Raw genomic sequence first — 18,709 nt, 5'->3', positions numbered from 1 at the left:
TGTGTCTGGTCATCATAAATTAAAAATACAATCCAACCTCATCACAACCTGTTCACTATAGAGCAAAAACGTAAACCCCAAAGTCAGGGATGCAGAGAATCTTTATTATATTAGGTTAATTTTCTTTAGTTAATGATGATTTCTTGTTCCTTTTGCTAAAGGCCTCTAAGGAACTTGCTATATTATTGTCCATCCAAATTTATTCCACATCCTTCATTTCACTGTTCCTCTGGTCCAGTCCCTCTGATCAGTCTTGTCATGGCCCTGTCTGCCTTCCTGCATTGTTATTCATGGATCCCTGTGTCTGGGGCACTTCCCTGCTTGTGCCAACCAATTTGCCAATCCAGAATATTGAGATTTTAAAACACCAGTGGAACCAAGATTCACATTATTTTCCCCACTCCTCATTATTTGCTTCCTTTACAGCCAGCACCCTCATGACCTTCAGCATTTCCCAAGACTGATCTCCTGCAGGAAGTGGTGTAACCCAGCATACTGAGCACAGAGATACTGACATCCACAGGTAACAGATGGAACGAGAAGAGGAGAGGCGGTCTGCTATGTTTGGCAGCATCCCCCTTTTAGAAGGCATGCCAGAACCCAGAACCCCCTTTTACTCTTGTCATACTGCCGTTTGAGTTCCCAAAGTCATGGGAGTTTATAAATGGCTGCATCCGAGTCCTCTCTCTGGGGCTGCAAACTCCCTGGGGAAAGGAAGGAAACTTCATCTTTCTTGGACTCATTTTCGGGTTGTGCCAGTTACAGGGCTTTCCCACAATCTTAATAAGTTCCATCCCATACACTGGGTGTTATCGTTGTATCTCAACGGCAACATGTTTTCTGTTTCAAAGGAACGGAGGCAGGCTGCCCGGCTTTGAATCCCAGCTGCGCTACTTGCTAACTGGGTGAGTTTAAGGCAGCTACTGAACCCCTCCCAGGCTGGCGTTCCTTCATTGACAACAACAGGACCTAACTCAGGGGTTTTCTGAGGATTAAATGAACTCCTATAAAGAAAGCCCTCATAAGCGTTTATCTTAAAGATCTTTCCTCCAGAGCATTCAGCACTCCATCTCGGTGAGGAGCAGGGGAGGGGAGGACGTGGGCTTTGGTGTCTGGCTGCCTGGGTTTAGTGGGAAGTTCCCCACTCACTCGCTGCGTGGCCTTGGGCAAGTTACTTAATCATTCTGGACTCGGTATCTATAAAATGATAGGAGCCCTTTCAAAAGCGATTCTGAGGATTAAATAATGTAAGTCATGTAAAGGGCCAACAGTAGTGTCTGGCACACTAGTAAATAATAAGTGTGAATTTTAATCAGAAGCAAACAAAGCCCCTTCATGGGGGATGTGGCAGGACACGTGGGTTGTCCTCTCTCCGCCCACCGAGGGGAGGCCACGGGCAGCTGCTCACGTGCTTGTGCAGAGGTGGTGAGCGGTCAGCCTTGGCGTTCTGGCTTGGCACACCCACTTCCAGCTTCCGGTGTGAGGAGAACGTGAGCCCCCCAAGGCCTCCAGGGAGCTGCGGATGGCATCGGTGCTAAGTATCATTAAGCAATTCCCAACCTTCCAGCTTCCAAGTTCAGCAGGTGCCCCCACCCTTACGCCCTTGGCTTCACACCCCGGGATGCAAAGCTTGGACAGTGAGCCCTTCCATCTGCCTCAGCACAGGAACTGTGCCTCAGCCATTGACTTCCAACCTCCTCTCCACAGGCGGCTCCTTGAGGCACTGTCAGGACGGGGTACTGTCACCCACCAACTCCCTGATGACCTTCTCTGCAGCAGGGGTGCCACTGCTAACTTGGCCCCAACTCCCGGGCAGCTGTCTCCTGGGAACTTTCTCCCTGTGGCTCTCTATGCCATCTTGCTACCACGAGCCACAGAGGAAGCCAGAGAAACATCGTTGTACTTTAAAGGATGTGCTAACATGCGAGTTCGTGTCTGTGTGCTGGGACAGGGCTGACAACCAATTTATATGCTAAATACAAGGCAAAGACACACCGCAACACTGAGAGGCAATGAGCTCACTGGAATGTGGGCTGCCTGGAGTTTATGGCGGCACCCACTGGGCAGAGGGTCCTCAGTTACCCCAGCTAATGGAGCAAATGCTACAGAATGATGATAAAAATGCTCTGGACCACACGCTAAAATCTTTACAGAATGTGAAGGGAGGAACTCCCTCTTTCTGAACATACTACTTGAATACATTGTCATCTTTTGCATATAAAATGCATTAAACTCTACAGTTCGGTACAGGAACAAAATGGCCTTGCATAACCACCTGCACCTGCAACCTTTCGCCATTCCCTCCATGGACTGATTTTAGTCTAGGTTGTTGGTCTAACACACTCCAAAGCCTAGGGGTGGTAGGCTGAATGATGGCCCCTCAGAGATGCCCACATCCTGACGCCAGGACCTTGTGAATATGTTATCTTGCTTGGCAAAATGGACTTTGCAGATGGGATTAAGTCAGAGGTCTTGAGATGGGGAGAGTATCTTGAATTGTCTGGGTGGGCCCTACGTACAATCAAAAGAGTCCTTATGAGAAGGAGACAGGAAGATGAGAGTCAGAGAGGGAGATGTGACCATGAAGTAGAGGTCAGAGTGTTCAGGGCCGTGAGCCAAGAAATGTAGTCTCTAGCAGCTGGAAAAGGCAAAGAAAGGATTTTCTCTTAGAGTCTCCAGAAGGAAAGCAGCCATGCCAACCCATTTTAGAGTTCTGATCTCCAGACGTGAAGACAATAGAGCTATGTTGCTATGAGCCACCGAATTTGTGGCGATTTGTTACATCAGCCTTAGGAAGCTAATACATTCAGAGTAGGTATGCAGGGCATTCTGTACTGTCCGTACAAAGCAAGCTGTAAATGGGCAATAGATATCAAAATAGCATACAATAATGACTAGCTCCTAATCATTTGCATTATCCACAAAATAAATAAAAATCATGGTAGCCAGGTAGAGATTTCAACTCTCCAGTATTAGTTTTAAGTGTATTTTTAAAAAGTAATTTCTGCTCTTAGGCTCCAATGGGTTAAAGTCTATCATTTTTCTGCTCATTATGAGTTTCTTTGACATTACATTTCTTTATTTATACCATTCTCCTTCGATTCACAAGGTCAAAGCTTGTGGTCTAAATTGATCTCTTTTTCTTGTCTCAGAGATTTGCTCAGTCAGGAGAAAGCTCTGCTGTGGTTTTTAGCTCCCAGAAACCCCACGGGGCCATTTAGTTAGGCAGCTATGAAATCTGCCTTATTCTGAGGGTGGAGTCCCGTTTTGAGGGTGGGAAAAAAGTTCTTACTCCCAGGGCTATTGAGTGAGCTCAGACAGCCCAGCCTCCTCCTGTGCCGGGGGCCTTCTTCCTACCACAACTGTCAGAGTCGCAGAGGGAAGCTTCTAGAGCCCGTAGGGGGGCTGCAGTCGAGGTCCAGGGGCTGTTGGGGGGGCCCCTTCCAGTTGACAGTGTCATTTCAGATGTGTGCCCTCTGAATGAAAGAGACTTTCTGAACTGAAGGTCCTGGGCTCTCCTCACAATAAGCCTGTCACTTGTAATTCTAAAAGGCTGGTCATCTTCTGATTTTCTTCCAGTCAAAATGATATGAAGGCACTTTTTCTTCAAGCTTGGCACTGAACCCCCATTTAAATCTTTACTTGAGCACAAAACATTCTCCCTAACTTGAACACCCGTTCTCCAGCCCATTTTTTAAGCACCAAATCTTTGAGAAAATATTTCTGATGGCCCCAGCTCAGAGAGGTCTCCCGCACTCCTGAATGTCCCTAACATTCGTCTTTCTAGAAAAGTTTTCTATTAAAATTCCAACTTAAAACAGGGTCACCATCTAAGTCTATAGGTGAGTCTGGTAGTTTGAACTCAGAACACTTTTCCCCACAGATAGAACTATAGCAACAACAACCAACCAGGGCCACCATAGAGAGAGGTGTGCGCTGTGCACTGCGTGCCTTCAGGGCCTTGCTCTGTGCAAGGCCTGTTGCCAACATTTATGAAGCGCATACCATATGCAAGACACTGCTATGCATATCACGAGGATCAGTTCATTCCTTTACTTCCCACAAATTCTTATTATTTGCATTTTACAGACAGGGACATTGGAGTTTTGAGATATAAACTACGCAAAGTTATAGCCAGTACGCTGGGATCCAACTCAAACCCAGACCTGTTTAAATTAATATATTAGGTATTTGCAACAAAATCAGCAAAACACTGGGAAGTAATGCTGTTGCAAATAAAGCATAAATAATAAAATTGGAATTAGAAGCCGTATGGGTTGGGTTACACATTTTGTTTGAGTTTGAGGTAAAACAGTTCCTATAGATGAGATGCCCCTCACCCCCACTAACAGAAAGGATTTGTCTCCAAATACTGAAAGATTGATACTAGGGTCCTAATCTGTATGTCTGCTCCAGAACAATTAAAAATGAGAATGGGAAAAATAAAGTACAGTACATTCTATAGAGTTTCTCAAACAAGCCACCAAGAAATCCTAAATATTTCCAAAACCCTGCTTAAAGAAGCATATCATTATTTAAATTCAATCCTACCACCCCATGAATTATTTGACCAGTTGAATAATTGTAGTAAATATAGCAAGAATGATAAAGGTGGGAACTAAGCATAAAACCATATCATCGTAAGTATAATTTCATATGGTAGGGAGCTTAATCTGTATAGTAAAAAAGTACATAAATTATAGGGGCTAACTGGTTGATTAGACATGGTGCTTGTGTCCATGATTTGAAAAATATCGGGTATTAAGACCTTCTTATGTAATGAGCACTGTGCTGGGATCAATATCCCTTGCCCTAGCGTACAACAGATGCCAAAGAAAAAGCTTACTAAACATATGGGTATTTCTTAACATGAAAAATTTAACAAAAATTAGAAAGATTTGGATAGGCAAATATTGTCCAAAATAACACCCATTCATGAAAATAGGTAGAAACGGGGATTTTGATAATGGGGGAGGCTAAGCACGTGTGAGGGCAGGGGGTATACGGGAAATCTCTGGACCTTTTCAATTTTGCTGTGAACCTAAAACCACCCTAAAAAATAAAGTCGCTTGTGTTGAGCACCAGGTGTTGTATGTAAGTGATGATTCACTAAATTCTACACCTGAAACTATTACACTGTATGTTAACTTACTAGCATTTAAATAAAAACTTGGAAAAAAAAAAAGTCTTATTAAAAAGGTAAAGTGGAAATGTTTCCAACTATTTTGCTTAATACAATCTTTATCTCTCCAAGGGAGAAGTGAAAATGTCCTCTAATACCATCATAAGGCACTGAAGATGCTTTAGCATATATTTGCTGTAATGACAGACTACGGGCAAAATGTTCCATGGTATTTAACTGTGGTATTATTAACTGGATCCTTGATTTGCTTAAGGCTTAACTTGTTCTTTAAAATGTCACTAATAGTGATACCTGATCATGCAGACTGCAAAAGCTCCGTATCCCATCCCCGCATGCGGGCTGCATCGGTTCCCGTGTGCTTGTCCTGTGTCTTAGCAGCATTACTGATGGACAGCACTCCCGGGCCCATCTGATAAATACAGAGGGTGTCTTATTGTGTTGTTCTGACACCTCTCTGAGAATGTTATTTTCTCGTGAGAAATCATCCCCCATCTAATTTTCGTGATTACAAAGTGAAAGTCATTCAGTTTATACTGATGGCTCAGCAGGAACCAAGGGGCACTATTCCACCCCAAAGATAATGTACGCATGCTTATTAAGACTATTAACATTATAATTGTAAATCTCTGTTTCTTTTCTGGGGTGGCTAGACTCTCTCCAGGAACCATCCGTTCTTTTATGTGAGGCACTCAAGAGGGTAATTGGCTATCCTGTCAAGACAGCCGATTAATGACATTATGGGGTTCTTGCCTAGACATGGTTTTGCGTCCTTTGCTTGCACTCATAGTAAACAGAAAATAAAAACATTATAAAAAGGATGAATTTCTCTATGTTACTTTTTCTGGTGATCATGGGCTTAATATTATAGATAATGTTTTACATAATAAAAATAGTAGAAACCTGATATACGCCATTTTCTCCTTATGCAATGAAAGGTAATAACTCTAATACGGGTAATTTTGAATTGCATTTATTTGAAAAGAGCAGTAAACACGTTTTATACTATTTCATTCAACACTGCAAACAAGGTAGTATGTAAAAAAGATCGAAGCAGAAATTCTTGCTTCTATATTTTCTCTCAACAGCTAAATGACTGATATATCGTAAGTATGATCTCATAGTTGATACTGAAAAGTAGGAAGTGACAGCCTTGGTTTCTTAACCTTCACAGAAAGTTTCACATAAATAAAGGAGGAAGAAAAAGAGAAAAGACACGTTCAGAATCAGCTGACATACAGAATCATGTAAAGCTACAGAAACCTAATATTAAGGTATCCGTTTCAGATTAGGATTTAGAAACGAGGTCCCATGTTGCCACGGTGAATTCTATAAGATCATGCACAGGAGGAGCCAGGCTGGTGAATAATTGATATGTGCCTAAGTTTAGAAAAGCTAATTTCCAGGCTGTTCCGCTGCGACAGACACTACGAAGTCTCCAGTGAGCCAGTGATGGGCCTGACAACGTACCCACCAATGTTCCATGTTCCCTACTCCTAGTCACAGAGAAGCATGTTATAGACGTGGAGAAGCAGAATGGCTTTATGATAATTTATGTGGCTTATATGAGACTGGTAATTAGGCAATAAAAAGGCAGTAAGAAAGTGGTGCTCTGGGTTCAGAGCAGTTCCATGTATCTCATGGATACTCTAAGCCGCTTTGTAAGCCACGTTACCCAGGCAGAAAGGGTGTGCCGAAGAGATTAGCGGCTGAGCACGGAACACCCTTTCTGCCTCACCCTTCCCTATAAAATAAGCCCCTTACCTTAATTTGCTTTGGAGATGTTTTCATCTCAGCTCTTAGTTTTAGATAAACAAGCAATACTTTTGAGGCATCAAAAACATAAAGCCTGCACCTCCTCCCACCCCCAGTTGAGTTCTGTTTTATTCCGTGAGCAAAGGTATGGAGAGTGTCTTTAAAAATGTAGTGCCTTCCTTTGATATTCTGAGCAGATCAGGAGGCCTGACAAGAAATCCAGGTCACAGGGAGATTCATCTTCACCTGCTTCTACCTGTTGAACTGCATTGGTTTCTCGCACTATCATCCCGGGGCTAGAAATACATTGAGTAACCAAAGACAAGCAAATGGAGAATTAACAGCACTCACCCCACCCGAAGTCCTGCCACGATCGCAAGACATTACAAAGCTATATAGCTTTTATGTGAAGTATCTATTAATATTTATGCACAAAAGAAAGGTCTGGAAACCCGCACTGTTGTGCTTCTTTGCATTTAACCTCCTTTTAGCTCCGAGCTCTGTCCTAAGGAAATGAATTGCCATATCTGATAGTGATGTTTTCCAAATGCTCTGGGTACTGCAATGAGGGTTGGCATCGAAGAGGAGGCCCTGATAGCCTTTCATTTGTGCATGCCAGCCGCAGCTGAGAGCAGGGTCAGAGGCTTGAGAGCCTGGCGCTTAGTGGGGGCTTAACTCTTTGCTCGTTTTACACACATTCCATGGTTTTTCACTGGTGCCGCTGAACTGCTGTGTCCACTGAGCCCCCACACAAAGAATTCAGTAGCTAAAATGGCCACTCTGCAACATTCCTAAGCATTTCAAATGGCTCTCCATGTTGACTTGTTTCAACTAATATGTAGGCAGATGGATAGCTACAAAAGATTTGGCCCTGCAATCTTATTCAAGCAGGGCCAGTGCACCAAAGCACAGGCACGCATTATGCACTGATATAGGCATGTATTTTGTTTTTGCTGTTTTTCTTTTAAGATTTTATTTATTTATTTGACAGACAGAGAGAGAGAGAGCACAAGCAGGGGGAGCCGCAGAGGGAGAGGGAGAAGCAGGCTCCCCACTGAGCAGGGAGCCTGATGCTGGACTCGATCCCAGGACCCCGGAATCATGACCTGAGCCGAAGACAGTTGCTTAGCCGACTGAGCCACCCCGGCGCTGAAGGCATGTATTTTGAACAGCAGAAATACTACATTAAACAGAACAACATTTAAAATAGAACAGGAATTATTCAAGTGGGAGCAATGACATGCCATTTATCTATGGTCTGCTTATCACTATTCCCGATTTCCCTCCTCAGTCATCTTGCAAGAATAAAAACAAAAGCAAAAACAAAAAAATAACACAAAAAAAATCAAGGTTCACACATGGCACAACCAGTCAGGAACGTACAATTTGGTCTTGAGGAAAGAAAAAAGCATTTGGAAGTGGCAGAATCCAAAGCAGCCGGGGCTGCTGTGTTGGAAGTGGCTCAGCCTGGGTGTGTGTATGGGGGGGTAGCTCCTGAGCAGCAACTTTCAACATTTACTTGGCTGCAGCCCATGATGAGACATGCTTTCCACATGGAGCCCCAGGACACACAGGATGTGCGTTAAGTGTGTGGTCTTGTACATGCGCACACACACTCATACACATAGACCTATATTCGATTACCGCATTGTTCATGGTTCAGAAAGGTTTTATACAGGAAAGCTTTTATATATATATATATATATATATGAAAATTAAAATACTTTTTCTGCAGGTATTTACTTATGAAATTTATATCGATAACAAATTTCTAAATTAAAAGATATGAATAGAAATATAAGTTAACCTACTTGGAAGAAACTTGTGGCACTAATTACTGTAAGATTCCCTGTTCTATTTATAGGCAATAAGATAATTATTTATATGATTACACATCTGGGTAAAACCAAGGCCTGGGCTCAGGCGCCGCAGGTGGGTGGAAGAGGCCCAGTCCTTCCTCTACCTGCCCACATCTGGAGTTTCATGTCCCTAGTTGGGCTCCAGTGGAGTTTTTCTACCATATATCTCATGGCACCCACAAGTTTACTTGGAAGCCGAGAGGTCTTTTGGGCATAAAGGGAGCTGAACCCTAGCCACTTCCTTTCCAGATTCAAAGTTATTAACATTTGTCTGCTGACAGTACCTTGACAGAGACTAGATGGAAAAAAGAACAGAGAGGAAGCCTCTGGAAGGTAGGAAGAGACAGAACCCGCAGAACTGCGTCTCCACTGAAACAGGCACTGGCCGTGGGCGGGATATTGGTCTACGTCCATGAAGTGACTTATTCTGGAACCTGATCCAAGGCAGATGGTAGCAGTTGGCTCCACCAGGGTGATGCTCTTAGGTTGTATGAGTGAAACACATAGCTGTGCCACTGGGGCTTTCAGGACAGAGTGCGGCTCTGAGGGAAGGGGCATCTCTTCTTGCCCCCCGAGGAACCACTGCAGCTTGGGCGAACCAGCCGGGCTTGGGCTGTGGCAACACCAGGGAGCTGCCACTGGGAGCCAGCATTGGCTCTGCTGCACCACTGTTTTGTGTCTTTGAACTTCAGCTAATGGAAAGGCCGTACCTCTACCTTCGGCCAAGGCAGTGAATGGAGCAGCAGGACACGCAGGGTTGAGTAGCTCTGCTGGAAACTCATCTTCAGGGGAATGCCCGGCTCTTCGGTTCCTTTAGGTCATGGCAGCAAGAGCAAGAATTTGTCCCTCACGAGGTTCAAGCAGCCTGGCTTTGGAGACTTCATTGTCCCCAGCTTCTGAAACAAGTCTGACAGAGGGAACAACATCTCTTTCCTTTTGACAGAAGAGCATGGGGCTCTCTGCCACAGGTGCAGGTGCGACATTATGGATTTGCTAGAACCCTTGCTATACTGATGGAGGGAGTCGGGGTGGTGGCAGCAACATCCGGGCCAGCTGTGCATTTTGCTCCACAGCAGGCAGCACAGACATCAAAACTGACCTCAGGACCACCGTGAGCACCTTTGTGATTTATTCAGATCGTCGAAGACGGGGGCTGGTGCTGGTGCTATGACTGCACATCCTGTCCGGTGCTGTACTTTGAGGAGAGGGGATGACAGTGCTTGTCCAAGTGAGCCTGGACACATGTTTCTTTCTTCCCCTTCTTCCCCCGCCACTGGTTCACTCATCGATAAATACTTATGCATGATTATGAACAAAATGCTGCGTGCGCTAGTATAGCTTAGAAACTGATGATTAGGAAATGGTTGAAGAGAAAAACATAAAAATCTTTAATAATGCATCCAGAAAGATGTTTAAGGGTGGAACATGGGAGTTGTGATAGAGCTGGGTTCACCCTCAAGACAGGTCTCTTCTGCCAAAAACTGGGTCAGGGCATGAACTGAAGACCCTTCTTATGTGTCACAGCCCAAGAAACAAGATGACAAGGAAAGAGAGAGAGAGAGAGAGAGGGAGGGAGGGATGGAGAAGGGGAGGGAGGGTGGAGTGAGCACTCCTGGCATAAGAAATAGCTACAGCAGGTATTTCCCAGAATGTTTGAAACCATGTGGATAAATTTACATGATAGAAGAACTTCAAAGTACCGTTAATGACGACTAGTTCCTTTTAAAGTCTAAATTTGAAGCATCATGAGATGGGGGTGTCTCTGGCACACGGAGAATCCAAGGAAGCTTCAACTCTGTCACTAAACAAGTGACATGCACAGAAAAGGATCGGCAAATCTGAACCATACACAAAAAGAGGTTCTGAGCAGACTGGGATGCTAATAACTTCTGAACAGTGCCCAGCACAGCAAGGAACTGGGGGTATTAAGGGAAAAGCACTGTAAGGAGGACTATGGTGTATGATTTGCCTGTTTTTGGTTTTGTTGTTGTTGTTTTTTGGTTTTTGGTTTTTGTCATCAATAAGACATTTATTGTTTAAAAAAAAATCCAGATGCTGGCATTGTCCAGAAAAATTTAACAGATTTATTTATAATTATTATAAAGTTGAATTGCTGAAATGTGTTCACGGAAACATTTTGACTTGCATTAATGCTTTATGTCCCAGTATTTATATTAAAAATTCACATACAGAAATGACAATGGAAAAACTGCCAATACCTGATTTCTGTCCCCTATTTTCCTACTTGCAATCATATACTTAGGTACCTTTTGACCCCATGGGGGAAAAAAAAATAATGTTCAGAACTACCAGTAACAGGAAGACGAGAATTTTTTTTCTTTTAAAGATTTATTTATTTATTTGACAGAGAGAGACACAGTGAAAGAGGGAACACAAGCGGGGGAATGGGAGAGGGAGAAGCAGGCTTCCCGTGGAGCAGGGAGCCCGACGCGGGGCTCGATCCCAGAACCCTGGGATCATGACCTGAGCCGAAGGCAGACGCTTAAGGACTGAGCCACCCAGGCGCCCGAGAATTTTTTTTTTAAAAGAATGAAATGCTTTCCATCTTAGTGAATTCTTAAGTGTGATCTCCACATTTTTGTGAGAAAAACCATAATTCAAGCTTCCCAGGATAAATCTTTACTTTTCTTTAGGAAATCTGAGCTGAAGTATTCCTACAGGTAGTTTTATAGATTCCCAAATTCTTGCCAAGGTGCAGGAGCTCAGAAAGGTCAAATCTGATCAAAAACAACCTTCCTTATTCTTGTCTGTGGGTGCTACACATTAGATTGGGTGCCATGGAAAATATGCCAAGGAATAAGAGAAATGCACTTTGCCTCTATGTCCTCCATTTAATAGGAAAGGTGAACACTTTATATGAATAATGATCATAGGATGTTAACACTGGTAAGTCCCATAAAAGAAACACGGATAAAGCACTGTGAGCATTTGTTAGAAGGATAAATGATTTCTAGCTGGAAGTGGAAGCAGGGAGAATTTGGAGGCCAAAGTTTTACAGCCAAGAAAGGCTAAAAGCCTGGGCTTTGGAGTAACACAGCGTGGATCTGAGTCTTGGCTCTTCCATCCCAGGCAACTCACTAAACTTCTCTATACCTTAGTTTCTGCAGTCGATAAATGCAGATAGGAACAGAGAATGCATCACTCAAAAGGTACACGCGCTGGTTCCCTGATAGAACAGAGTTTTGCACCTGGTAAATGTGTTCGTTTAATATTAGCTGCCATTACTGTTACAAAAGAGGCCCTGTTGAGCCTGGCCTCCAAGGCCAAAGATGATTTTGATTTGTGGGGATGGGGTAGGGCTGCGACAGGGAAAGCCATGAAAAAAGCCAAGGTATGAGAGGGTGAGCATGTGATGCTGCTCTTCCCATTTCTCCCCTCCACGCCCCCCCGCCCCCACTCCTTTAAAGCAAACGTGATGCTATGGTTGGAATGAGAAGTGCTGCGTGTCCTTACATGACCTCATGGCCGCTTGATCCGCCCGCATGTGAGTGAGGGTGAGGGGGTGGGGGAAAGAGAAAAGGCTTCACATATTCCATCCTTTGTGCACACTGGTATGCAAGTCTTCGGTGACACTCCTACTGTGGCTAGGCAGGTGAGCCAACCAATTCCCATAATGTAAAAGAGAAGACTCATTATAGGCATACTGCTCTGTCTTTGGCTCAAACAAGTGTTCATTTGCATAGCATCCCCTTTAAGCTTACACATTATGACTCTATTACGCTGGAATCTGGACCAGCAGGGCTCACTCTCTCTCCCTCCAAAACGCTACAGGCTTAGAACAAGTGAGTTTAAAAAGCTAGCACCTCTCACATTCTGGAATCATGTTCTAAGTGCCTTTCAGGAAGGTTATAGTTTGAAACCACTGGGAGGTTCAACAAGGTGACAGCTTCCAACTTGAGGAGATCCTGACCCTGTGAGGCAAGACAACACAGTGTGAATTCAGCCAACACAGATGTGCTAATTGCTGCTGAAGGACATAACAACGTTGAGTTGGGATGATGGAATAAACAGTCACTTTTTTTTTCTCCACTTTGCCCCAACAACATAGGTCTGGATAATTCTCAAAGCAAGTAGGAGTACTTCACAGGAGACTTTGAAGGTCCTTGTTTAATTCGATTCAATTCATATCTACTGGTGTCCATGCATAGAGTTCTACTAGGGATACAAGAGTGCCTATGACAGTCTCTGACCTTTTATGGTTTACAATCTGTTTGCAGAGACAAGACAACTAAGCACAGTAGTAAAGATCTCAGACACTGGACCCAGATAGCTACTGTGTGACATGGTACAAATCACTTAATCTTTCTGTGTCTCAGTTTCTTTATCTATAAAAAGATAGTTGTTTTTTATCATAAAGTCATTGTGAGGATTAACTGAGTTAGTATGTGCAAAGTACTTAGAGTTATCAGTTATTAATTATTTCAGTTATAAACAGGATTAGGTTTTAGGCCCTCAGCATGCCATACACAGACATTCTGCAGCCTCATGTCCTGTTCCTCTCCAACACACGGCCAGGTGCTAGCCATATCAGACCACTGCAATTGCTTTTCTCTCTCCTTACGTTAAAGCAAAATGGCTTTGGAGGCAGGTTGACCTGGGTTCAAATCCCACTTCCACCACTGGATAACATTTTTAACATAACTAGTACTTACTATACAAAATATAACTAGTTGTGTATTTGTCTGTTTCCCCAAGTTGACTGTGAGCCCCTCTAAGGCAGAGGTCTGTGATTAATTCATTTTTGTGCCCCCAATTGCTTGGCACAAGAAAATTGCTCAGTAAATGTCTATTGAATGAAGGACTGAAGAAAGTCTATTGCTAGTGGAAGGAACATCATAGAGTTATGAAAGGATAGGTGAATGAGGGTGACAGCCTGTTTGACATGCATAGGGGTGTCTGAGGACTAACATGAGAAATCCAGGTTAGAGGCACGTCACTTAGGATGGTGGATGCCAGATCTGGGGTCAGGATTCAAAACCGAGGACAGTAGAGGGCCAAGGGGCAACAAGTAATGAAGACCTAAACCAAACTAGAGGGCTAATCGGGGTAGTGGAAAGGAAGGGCCAGGTCTAGGAAGTATGCAGGATTTAATCTTAGACCTTATATATAGGACTTGGTAATTTGATGAATATGGGAGACAAGCTGGAGTCTTTAACTGCGAAGGGTATAATGGCGCCAGGAAAGAGTTTATGGAAAAAGATGAGGCATTTTCTTCATAATAAATCTGATTTGGTAGAAATTCCGTTTTGTTTTTTTTTTTTGAGATTTTTATTTCTTTATTTGAGAGAGAGAGGGAGAGAGAGAGAACATGAGTGGGGGTGGGGGGTGGGGGGGAGCAGCAGAGGGAGCAGGGAGCCCGACGTGGAGCTCCATCCCAGGACCCTGGGATCATGACCCAAGCCCAAGGCAGACGCTTAACCGACTGAGTCACCCAGGTGCAATTCCATTTTTAAAAATTTTTTTTCCATTTACAGAAATGATATATTTTTATTGTAGAAAAGTTACAACCGGGAGATGAGTTACAAAGAAAACTGAACTGAAATTATTTATAATCCAGCCATCCAGAGATAACAGTTTCTAACATATTGCTGATTTTCATTTAATCCTTTTTCAATGCATACATACAGATTTGCCATGGTGCATATTGGTATATGCAAGTCTATCAATTGTACACATTTACACAATTACACATTATATAATTGTGCACAATACACACTGAACATTTTAATCAATATTCTTTGGACTCCTGATTTTTAATGTCAGCATTAATGTCATTGATGAACCACAATTTATGTAAATAATTCCCTATTTTTCATTTGGGTTATGTGCAATTTTTCACAACTACTAACAATGCTGCAGTGAACATCCTTATATATCTTTATTGGTATTTCTAATTATGTCCTTAGGGCAGATTCTGAGTCAATGTGTATGATCACATTTAAAGCTCTTAGGATGTACTGCTAAATAACTTTACAGAAAAGCTACATCTACTCTACTCCTCTCAGCAGTGTGTGAGTGCCAATACTGAGGATTATCTTGTAAAAAATATTACCAATAAGTAGAAAGTCTTCATCTCATTTTAGTATGCATTTCTTTAATTACTAAAGAGAATAACTTTTTTCATACTAATTAGCCACGTATTTCTTCTTTTGTAGAGAAAAATCATTTCCCTTGTCGATTACAGTACTGGATAGTAAAGTTTTTTTATGATTGATTAGAGACATTTATTTTCATATTAACCCTTTGTCATCACATTTGTTACAAATATTTTCCTAATGTGTTGCTTACATTTTATCATATTTTTGATATGTAAAAATTGTAGTTAAATTTATCAGCTTTTCTTTTGCAATTATTTTGCATTGCTTTTATATCTTGGTAGAATTTCCCCAAACTAAGATTTGCTTTTCATCGCTATTTTCTTTTTTTGTTTTATGGTTTGTTCTGCACTCAACTCTTTTTGTCAATCTTGAATGTATTTTAGCGCAAGATGCGACTGCAAGATGCGATTGCAGGGCAATAGGAAGGATCGGTGTGTGAGTAGCAAAACAGACAAGGCATTTGGCTGTGCTCATTTTTCAAACGTGAGGGTGGATAAACTGGGAAGTCTATGATTTAGACCTAGCACAGAACCTTATTTGCTTTCTCAGTTTCAGGATAGTGTCCTCTTGGAAAATGAGACGTGATATAGCATGCGACAGAAAACTGAGAGCTTGCTTTCCTAATAAAGTAAATCTCTAAAGAGTGAAAATATGAAAATGCTTATGCCTTTTTCTCTAATTGCTGATATCAGGCTGCTCTGAACAACAGATAGGCACATAGCTCCCGAGCCAGGAAAGGTCACTTGAAGATGCTGCACTTCAGGGTGTGGTGCTGCATCGTGAGACTAGATATCCTATTGCACGTGGGATTCTCTTCCCACCTCACTTTACTGTGACAGCAAGAGGAGAAGAATCTGACTCCAAGGGCATTTCAGCACACAGAAGACTGCTTTGAAATAAAACCATCATCGGCACAAAGGCAACAAAGCAAAAAATTCGCTCAGTGACTGAGGCAAACTTACCATTTTAACTGAACCGGGAAATGATCATGCTGGGGCATCAGTTCAACAAGGTTCTTAAATATTTGCTACATGACCAGGAAGTTTCTATCTCAATAATACATTAATTGCCCACAGCATAATGAATTCAGCCCAGATTAATGCAGTGCATAGACTTTTCTCATACATATTTCATTTCACCGTCTTAAACTTACTGGTAAGTTGTTTTCAGAGAGACAGGACAATGAGTGCGTGGGAAGTGAGGTACTAAGATACCAAGGGATTTATTAAGATCTATGTCTGCTGGTTCCCAGCTTTAAGACCTTCAAAAAATACTACTAATAGTCTGGGAGAGCTTAAAGAGCTCCAGGGAAGATTATCATGACCTTGGATAAGTCATTCGACTTTCTTGAATTTTTAAGAATTATGCTTTTTTGTGTTAAAATATCCATAACAAAATTTACTATTTTAACCATTTTTAAGCATGTAGTTCAGTGACATTAAGTATATTCACATTGTTGTGCAATCATCACCACCATCTATCTACAGAACTCTTTTCTCTCCCCAAACTGAAAACTCTGTACCCATTAAATGCTAACTCCCCATTCCCTCCTCCTCCCCATCCCCTGGAAACCACCATTCTGTCTCAATGAGTTTGACTACTCTAGGCACTGCATATGAGTGGAATCACATAGTGTTTGTCCTTCTGTGACTGGCTTATTTCATTTAGAATAATGTCTTCAAGTTTCATCCATGTTGTAGCATATGACAAGAATTCCTCCCTTTTTAAGTCTGAATAATAGTCCATTGTATGTATATATCACATTTTGTTTAGCTATTCATCTGTCAATGGACAATTAGGTTGCTTCCACCTTTTGACTAGGGTGAATAATGCTGTTGCAAAAACAGGTATGCAAATATCTCTTCGTATCCCTACTTTCAATTTTGGGGGGTATATACCCAGAAGTGTAAGTGCTGGATCACATGATAATTCTATTTTTAAGTTTCTGAGGAACTGCCAGATTGTTTTCCAGAGTGGCTGCACCATCCCCACCAGCAGTGCATGAGGTTTCTAATTTTTCTGTATCCTCCACAATACTTCCTCCTTGGGTTTTCAATTATTTATTTACTTACTCTTTCAGTACATAGTTGCACAAAGCCTTTCATATGCCAGATGCTGGGGCTACAGCAAGGAACAAGACAGATTCTGCCTGCCCTCGGAAAGCCTGTCATCTGCCATGCAAGAGGGACACAGAGCACAGAGTTACAAGTAGGATAAATGCTTAAAAAACAGGGAGTACAGTCAGCTAGAGCAATGAAATCCTTTATCCCCAAGCCTTTGCAATTCTAGGTTTTATGAACCTGTGACATTTTCTTTCTGGAAGGCACTAACTCAGGTGGCAAGAGCCACTACTGGATAGATTCTAACATGGATACAGTTCCTACATTTAGAAACATGTTCAAACACATTTGTACTTGTGAGAAATGGGGATCCTTTATTATCCTTAACCAAACCTAACACAGCATGTTGCCTGAGCCAGAGAACCTCACATGCTTTAAAGTTTGAAATGCTGGGAACAAAGGCCACAAACTGGCAGCTTGAGGGCCAGGCCCATATGATGTTTTGAAAGTTCTGAATTAGTTGCCAACACTTAAAAATTGAGAAATTGCCTGCAGGACTCTGAAATTCTGGCCTCCCCCCAAAACTCAGAAAACCTGGCAGTACTAGGGCTAAGGTAGGAACCGACTGAGCTAAGAGTAGCTCTGTCCATGTTGGAAGGGTTGCAGCTGGCCACAGGCCCCATTTGGGTTCTGTCTCCATTCTTACCTGTTTGGCCCCTGTAAGCCTTTGGTCTAATACCAGAGATACCAGCCCCTAGGGCTACTGACTCTGAGATATGTAGCTAGTCTGAACTGAGATGTGTTGCAAGTATAAAATACACACCAGATCTCAAAAACAGTAGAAAAAAATGGGAAGATATCCCCTTAATATTTTTTATATTAATTACATGTTGAAATAACATTTTGGATGTATTGGGTTAAAGAAAATGTATTATTAAAATTAATTCACCCAGGGGCCCCTGGGTGGCTTAGACGGTGAAGCGTCTGCCTTTGGCTCAGGTCACGATCCCAGGGTCCTGGGATAGAGCCCCACATCGGGCTCCCTGCTGGGTAGGGAGCCTGCTTCTCCCTTTCCTTATACTGCTCCCCCCTGCTTGTGCTCTCTCACTCTCTCTGTCAAATAAATAAATAAAATCTTAAAAAAAATTAATTCACCTTTTTCTTTTTACTTGTTTTAATGTGTCTACTGGAAATTTAGACTGACATACATTATATTTGTCTCACATTATATTTCTATTGGATGGTGCTGCTCTAGAACCCCTTCCAGTTTAGAGTATTTCTGGAACTTTTCTCCCCACAAGGAATTATCACTTGAATTGTGTCTTATTAACTCTTTCTTTTAATGCATAACTGCATATTCCATTGATTAAGCAAGGCAACAATCCCAAGGGGGAAATAACTGATGATTTATATAAACTGTAGCTCACATAAAAAAATCTGAAATCATGGGCCTTATATCATTTTTAAACACATTTATTCCTCTCCAGTGGATATAATAAAACAACATACCTAACCACTGCTCTGAGACTTTATTACTACTCCAATATTTAACTCCTATTTTCATTCACTGAAGGTATTTGGAAAGTTACAAAATAAATTGTTCATATTTGTTTATGTTACTTAATGCACTTTAAAATGAAATCTAATCTATTTACATAAGCCCTCTCCACAACTCTTTTTGCAAAAAACTTGGACTACTAGCACACTTGGCATTTCATAGGGACCATTGGTCTATGATCTTATTGGATAAATTACTTTTTAAATTTTTTTTTTTTT

This window comes from Leptonychotes weddellii, chromosome 3 (genome assembly GCF_054177405.1).
Source record: "Leptonychotes weddellii isolate Sample4059 chromosome 3, ASM5417740v2, whole genome shotgun sequence".
NCBI lineage: Eukaryota > Metazoa > Chordata > Mammalia > Carnivora > Phocidae > Leptonychotes > Leptonychotes weddellii.
Note: the sequence above shows the minus strand (reverse complement) of the source record.